A 7,224-nucleotide genomic window follows, 5' to 3' on the forward strand; every position below is an offset into this window, starting at 1 on the left:
CTTCCAGTTTTTATTTGTAAGCTCGTCTCATAAACAGGACAGGAAGGAGAGCCTGGATGCACCGAAGTGTCACAGCAGGAGCAGCCAGTCGCCCTCCTTCCCTGGCAGTGACAGCATCCTCTCGGCGCAGACATAGTGTCAGCCCCCAGCGCAGGAGGAGTTTGAACCCACATCGTTTCCACTCCCAAAGAGAAGGTCTTAGTTACCAGACCGAGATACTCTGAACTAGGCTACTGCCAGTCTTTCCGGCTGCGGTTGTCCCACTTTGCACTGACACGCGGAGAAGGAGGAAAACAAACATTTTTGTCACTTGGCCCTCATGCGACAGAGTCCTCAGCAGCAATGAGGACATTAAGTATTATTGCTTTCCCACAGCTTGCACTTGCCCTTGCACCATCATGTTGTCAACCAGGGCAGGGAAGTAGCGCCTTGGCTTAAAAATAAGCCCCATAGATTCTTCAATGCGCTTCATAACCCAGCTGCCCAAAGACCTTTGCCGTCACAAGCAATAACGGGGGAAAAAGATGCCAGAAAAGATAAGATAAGACTCTACCAAAGATGGGGGAAGACTGTCTCACCATTCAGGAAAAGATGTTTAACCATGGCAATGATAAGGAAAAGTCAGAAGAACCTGGAAAATTTGATGACAGGAAACTGTAGGGTCCAGTGGCTAGGTATGGAAAGAGGAGACCTTGTCCCTTCACACCATGAGCCCTGGTGGTGTGGGCTGATGCTGGAGGAGGGTGCTGTACATCACAAGGAACTGGGTATCAAACACTTTATACTGCTCCTACAGCTGGGTAAATGGTCCGGCTTTCCTCCAGCTTTTGCAGCCTGCCGTCAAAATCCAGTGTGACCCCCCCAGTCCAAGTAAAATGCTTTTTCGATAAGACTGAAAAGGAAAATTAAGATTTCCTGAGGAAAACCCCAATCCCTGCTACTTCATGCTGTATTTATACATATGCAGGCTCACATGCATGCCCTTCATCTCCTGATCTGCAGTTAAGACTGAATTACAAATCACGGGGTGGCAGCCCTTCAGAGACAGGCCAAGCCGACGCTGCATTAAAACAGAGTGCAGAGCACCCTGAGCCTAACGTGTCAAGAGATATCACGCTCATCTTCCTGGAGAAAGGCAGGGCTTCATAACTCACATCAGGTGGCGACTCTCAGGTCCTGGACATTTATGCCCTGAGGTGTTTTATTTTTTTGGCAAGAACTGCTGGAGTAAAATGCTGTTAGCACATCAGCGGGCTTGTCACTCCCTCCCTGTCACATCAATCAGAGAGTCCCCGTGGACCCAGGCTGCCTTGCCGTGCATCTCAGCACAGGAACAGAGAGTCCTTTCCCCTCGCATCGCTCGTCCTCGTTGTGAATGAGCAGCTGGGTTTTTCTCCTACGCACCACAGGAAGGCAGGGGACAGGAGCCACCGAGCCCCACCATGCGGAGGAGAAGCTCGAGACGTTGAAGAACAACGGGGTCAGTGGAGCCACATCCTTCATTATGCCTGGATTTGTAATCAAGACTGACTCCAGACAGTATAGTTAATCCATGCTCCCTGAATCTCAGCTGGAAGAAAATGGATTAACTTCACTGAAGCTGAAGCAATTCACCCTGGCTGAGGATCTGATTCTTATCATGGTCATTGGTTACTGCGTGTGTTTCAGCATACAGCACAAAAGCATGATTTTTCGAGCTGACCAGGGATCGAACATGGCTCTTTGGCTGGAGGGAAGCAGCAGAACCGAATTCAGGCAGTACAATTTCAATGTGCTGTGAGAAACACAGCACCAGGGGGAAATGAAACCCCCATGTTATCTCACGTGTAAAACACCCCCCGTAACCTACCCCAACACCAGCAGCTGAGGCACCTTTCCTAGCAGCACAGCTGGCAGCTCCCTCGGCGAGGGCAAGCCTGCATAGATCTTGGCCACAGTGGAGAGATGATAAGCGGCACTGCAGGGCACACTGCAGGGAGCACGGGAAGTTGTAAAAGAAAGTCTTCCTAATTAGAAAGTGGTCAGAAGCACACAAGATTCCTGGTCTGGGGTAAGCTGCTCTCCTACAGGTTAAAGTGACGTTAAAAGGCAGATCATCACACAGGAGACGATAGATAGCAAAGGACACACCAATGGATGAAGCAGCAGGTGCATGTATGGCACTGCCAGCTGCAGAAGGCCATAAGTAAGGGCCAAGGAAGAGCCTAGGGTCAGAAAAAGACAGGCATATAATGGCAAAGGCTCTTGAAACTACGGGGCAATTCTGAACTGTGACCAAAGATGATTAGGAAGCAAGAGATGTCAGAATACGAGTTAAGTGTTAGCATGCTGTGCCTAGGAAGTCTGCGTAGCTGGGACTCTGTAAAAAAGAGATGTGCTATAGTCAGGACAGGAAATGTACAGCCTGAAAGACCTCAGTGGGGTAAATCCCTGTAGCAAAGGACAAAGGAGTAGAATTATGGAGATCCTACATTTCCTAGCTGGAGGTGCAGTGCTAAACCAAACTAAACACACTGGGGGACATACACACCTTTGTGGGATTTTAAAGTTAAAAAAAAACCCCAAAAACCCAAACAATTTCCACTGTAAGGGCAAAGCTGTTTTCTGGGATATGCAGATACTGCAAGTTCTGGTGCAGAAATAAGAGTGTCCTTCTCAGACAGCCCTTCTTGGGTACCCTGTGGCAAGGGAATGGCTGTTATGCTGCGCCCTCTCCACATCACAGCTGGATCCAGCCCTCATGAGGACACAGACATGAAGAGGAAAGAGTAAAGGAAAATCTCTCAGGGAAAACAGGGGGGGATCCTGTGACATAAAACTAGCTTAGATAAAGTATTCAAAAGTGCTTGATAGGAAAAGACCAAATAGGACCTAATAATAGTCTCTTAATGAGGCAATTTAACTGCCTGTAATTCTGTGGCCTGTGCATTGTGCTCTCCCAGCATAAGAGTTCAAAGGGTTGTCACAACAGGCCCTCAAAGGAGGGGTTTTATAATGAGTGATATTTCTTAGGGACTCAGTATGGGGCAGATATGCTGAGGAGAACAGGAAAAAGGAAAATGTAGGATACACTGAAAAATTGGTCATCAAGCTAGATAGTCACTGAGCCATATTGCTGCTTACTGAAAAGCAGGACTAAAATCAGTGGCGCTCTCCCATAGACCATGGTCAGTTCTGGTTTAAGAGCAGATGTGATTCAAATTTAGTTTGACATCCTTAGCAAAGGGACTTTGGAGGGTTTCATCTGCTCAGCTCCCCCGTGAGCAACTGTTTCCCCACCGTGAGAGGAAAATAAGGCTTTTCCAGCCCAACTTGAAGGGAAGGCCTGGATTCAATTAACTGGCAGAGAAAATGCTCTCTCTCTCTCTCTCTCTCTCTCTGTGTCCCTCCTCTTTCCTTAAGACAGTGGCTGTCCTTACACATGAAGGTCACCCGCAGCATGGGAGTCAGGGGAAAGGTGCAGAGCAGGGGAGGCTGACACTGCGGCAGCTGCCACCTCAGTAACCTCCCCAAACACAAACATCAATTGTGCAGAGAACGGTAACTGTTTTAAATAGGTTAAAAAATAAAGCCTGGTTATTTAATTTAGCGTACATGCTAGGTGGGTCAATATCTATCACCGTCTCCCCATCCTTCTTCCCCACCCTTCAGGTCTCTAAGGGCAGAGGTTTAAGTCCCAGCTGAGGAAACAGGGCATGCTTCATTTAGTAGCACCGCAGCAGGGCTGCTGGGGATGTCAAGCTTCTGATGAGACATTAAATCAAGGTAAACACTAATCTCATGGGCATCACTGCTTAAGAAGCACAGGAAGAAAAAAATAACAAAACCTTCATGGCTCTTGTGCTTTGACCTCTCACTACGGTATAATTCCTCAAAGCGAGGAAGCCCAAATATATGTGGAACAGGAGGTATCAAGTTTTCTGACTGCCTGCTTGTGCTTTTTTTTCATTTGCTCTAGGGGAGATTTATTGTGAATAAAGGTGTTCTGTTAAAAGAAATTTTCATCAACAAGAGCAAGCAGATGTCATCCCAAGACCCTATTTAGCATCCAAGCCACAAGACCATCCTCTCTTCTTCTTTGCACCCTCACTCCATTCGTCTTCACCCTACAGCCTTCCTCTCCCCTTCCACCACCCCAGCACACATGTGCCCCCTCACCCCCATGCGCGGATCATCATGGGCCATTTTTCCTAGCTGATGATTTCAAACCCTACTAGAAGGTCTGCAGCTCCGGTCAGGCTGAACCTGCAGAGTCATACAACAACTTATTTCTTTTACAGGTAAGAAACAACAAGGAAGACAGCTGCAGTATTTCAGCCTATTCTTCCCCATTTCCCAGCCAGCTCCCAAATCCTCTCCCTGCACAGGCATGATTTTCTCTTTGAAATAATCTTGATGCACCTGGCAATTGCTGGAATTCCTGAGTGTAATGGTTCAACAACAATTATCTCTTTTTTTCATGCTTTACACTAATTCTTGTTTAATAAAATTGCTACTCTGTGCGAGAGACTGAGCTGTCCCAAAGACAAACAAGGAAGGAAAGTATTTATTGCTCTCAACGTCCTTACAGAGGCTTCCTCACTTTGTTTAGGTGTGAGCAAAGAGAGCAGAGGGTAGCAGTTTAGATCCTGTCTGGATAAATAAACAATAAACTAATTGGGTTGCCCTCTCCAGTTCCCCTCATTTTCTGTAAAAAAACCCCAATAATTCAGCCCTACTTTTATGTTTTATTACATGCCTCAGGCAAGAAATCACATCCAGCAAACTCTAATTGATCATGCCAAAATAGAGATTAAAATGTTGCAATATTTAGTCCTAGGCTTCATTTAGTCTTAGATCCAAGGGGCTCTTCCACTAGCCTTTGCTGCCCCTGGTGTGGTCCTCCCCTCACTTTGATGCCAGCAGGTGTCATAGTCAAAATATCCTACACAGACCACAGCCACTTAGGAACCAGCACAGGTTGCACAGGGAAGGAGGGAGCTGTGATTTCACAGCAGGGTGGAGAACCCCAGTCCAGCCCCAGTTTGTTCCTTGGGGGGTGGTTGCGAGATGAAGGCAGGCTACCACACAGGGTCCCCTCTCTGTAGCGGGTACACGTGCAGTGACAGGTACTACTAAGCCCATCATATGTGACAGAGGCCAATATGTGACAGCACGGGTCCGGTGCTGTAGCCTGTCACAAGCACCACCCCGATGATGGGCAGAGAGAGGTTTCCTCTAAGGAGGCAGGCAGAAGGGCCAGGGGAAGGAAGAGAAAAATATGTCATTTTAATATTTTAGGTTGTAATTTTTGATGGGTAAAAGAGAATTCAGAGACTTTTGATACCATCACTTTGAGAAAAACAAACAGTTCCCCTCATTCTGCCTCCATCATGTGGAATTAACAGAGAGAGCTAAAGCCAAAGCTGCTGATTTCATTAGGCTTACTCTAGGGATGAGTTTCTCTCTGCATACCAAGCAAGTCATTGTACATGTTTAAAAGTTTCCTTTGACTGAGTCTCTTCAATTACCTTCCCACCTCCCCACCTCCCTAAACTCCTTGGACAGGCCGTATTAACCTCTGAAGAGCTTTAGACTTGCTCCTGGAACCCCTCCATGTGGCTTTCATCACCTTCCAGCCTCATGAACGGCTCATCCAGAAACCCTGCACTCGCTATTTCCCAAGTCCCAAGCTTTCTGTCCCTGAAACCTTGCTGCTACCGCAGGTTCATTCACTTCCTGAGAGCCTCTCTCTGCTGGAGCCCTCACAGCTCACACCTTAATTCCGCCTTTTTTTCCCCTTTTAACTTAATCTGCAGGGGACCTTCATGTGCACACATGACCCCACTTCAGGGACTCTGAAATATCTTTCTCCATCCTGGACCTCTCCACGATCATCATTCTCATGTCTTTGTCCCCCAACACCTCTTAAAGGTTGGCTTATATTCATCAGGCGCCATGCCAAAATCTTTCCCACTACTTGTGTTACTTACCCTTGCTAATAAGGCTCCTGTCCTCACATCGTCTGAGCCAGACACACAGGAGTCACCCTGGACCCTCTCCCATTGCAGAATGTGGCTGATTTCTTTAGCACCATCCTTTATTCTTTGCATCTGCCACTTTTACATCCTTCCCAACCCCACCAAGATGTTATGAGCAGTAAAATTATCTCCCACCTTGATGGTGACTGTCATTTTTTCCATCCTTCCAGTCATCCCAGTTTGTCTGAAGGTCTGCTCCAGGACATGCCACCGTGCCCTACCAGTGCAAGATGGTGGCTAGAAGAACCAGGATGTCAGGCAGGAAGGAGAGAGGCTGGTATGATTCTCTGCCAAGGTGGAAAAAACACAGAGAAAGTTTATGAAACACCTGGGAAGCCTGGGCAGCGTTAAGCATCTCTCTGGTGACTCCTCCTGCCTGCCTGAGCAGTCAGATATTTGACTCGGGAAAAGCGCTGACCAGTTCCCTTGGGAACCATGCCCAGGTCTCTCAGGACAGGGGGTTTGGCTGAGATATGAGTCCAAGGGTGCCCACGTGGAGAATTCTCATGCCTTCTCATTCCCACCTACCTCTGCCTGAGAAGGATATCATGAAATGATTTTGGCTGGATTATTTAGTGCTGCGAAAGTCTTTGCTGCTAGGTTTGCAACAGCAAACTTAACATACACACCCCCTCCGTCCCTAAGCTTATCCGCCCCATGCAGACTCAAGTGCCTTTCAGGCATTACGTGTATCGGTGGCTGTCTTTGTACCAGCCAAAGATGACAGGAGAGCGGACTGAATGAGGGTGAGAGCGTATTCACGCTGATCTGCATGACGTGAACCTGTTCTCCCTGTGCCTGTGCAGGCGCGCTCTCGCACACAAAAGCGCCGGCCGGTAAGCGTGCCCTCTCTCATTTTACACCCAGCACACCCACGCTCTGCTTCGCATCTCCTCTCCTGGCAGTTGCTCTCCCATTCACATTCGTAGCCATGCCCACGGACACACTCTCTGCACACAGATCCGCTCTTTTTCTCACAGGCACACCCACTCCCTCACATGCGTTCTCCCTTTGTCTCTTGTTTCACAGCCACAGACACTCTTCATCTTAAAACTATATCTCCCCCCAGCTGGATCCGGCCTTGAGCTCCTGAGATGAAAGGAGCTTGTTCCTACCTAGGAAGAAATGTTACTGCTTCTTCTGAAAAAAATTTTTTTTTTTTTTTTTTTTTTCTGATTAGCCATGAAAGGCAGAGGCTGGGATC

At 47.7% G+C, this 7,224-nt stretch overlaps 1 protein-coding gene across 1 annotated transcript in view; it reads right to left on the reverse strand.

Annotated features, from left to right (window-relative positions):
- The window catches only part of GAP43 (growth associated protein 43), a 154,122-nt gene that overhangs the window by 145,336 nt on the left and 1,562 nt on the right, over positions 1-7,224 (reverse strand). The window lies entirely within an intron of this gene.

This window comes from Pygoscelis adeliae, unplaced genomic scaffold, assembly GCF_000699105.1.
Source record: "Pygoscelis adeliae isolate BGI_AS28 unplaced genomic scaffold, ASM69910v1 Scaffold120, whole genome shotgun sequence".
NCBI lineage: Eukaryota > Metazoa > Chordata > Aves > Sphenisciformes > Spheniscidae > Pygoscelis > Pygoscelis adeliae.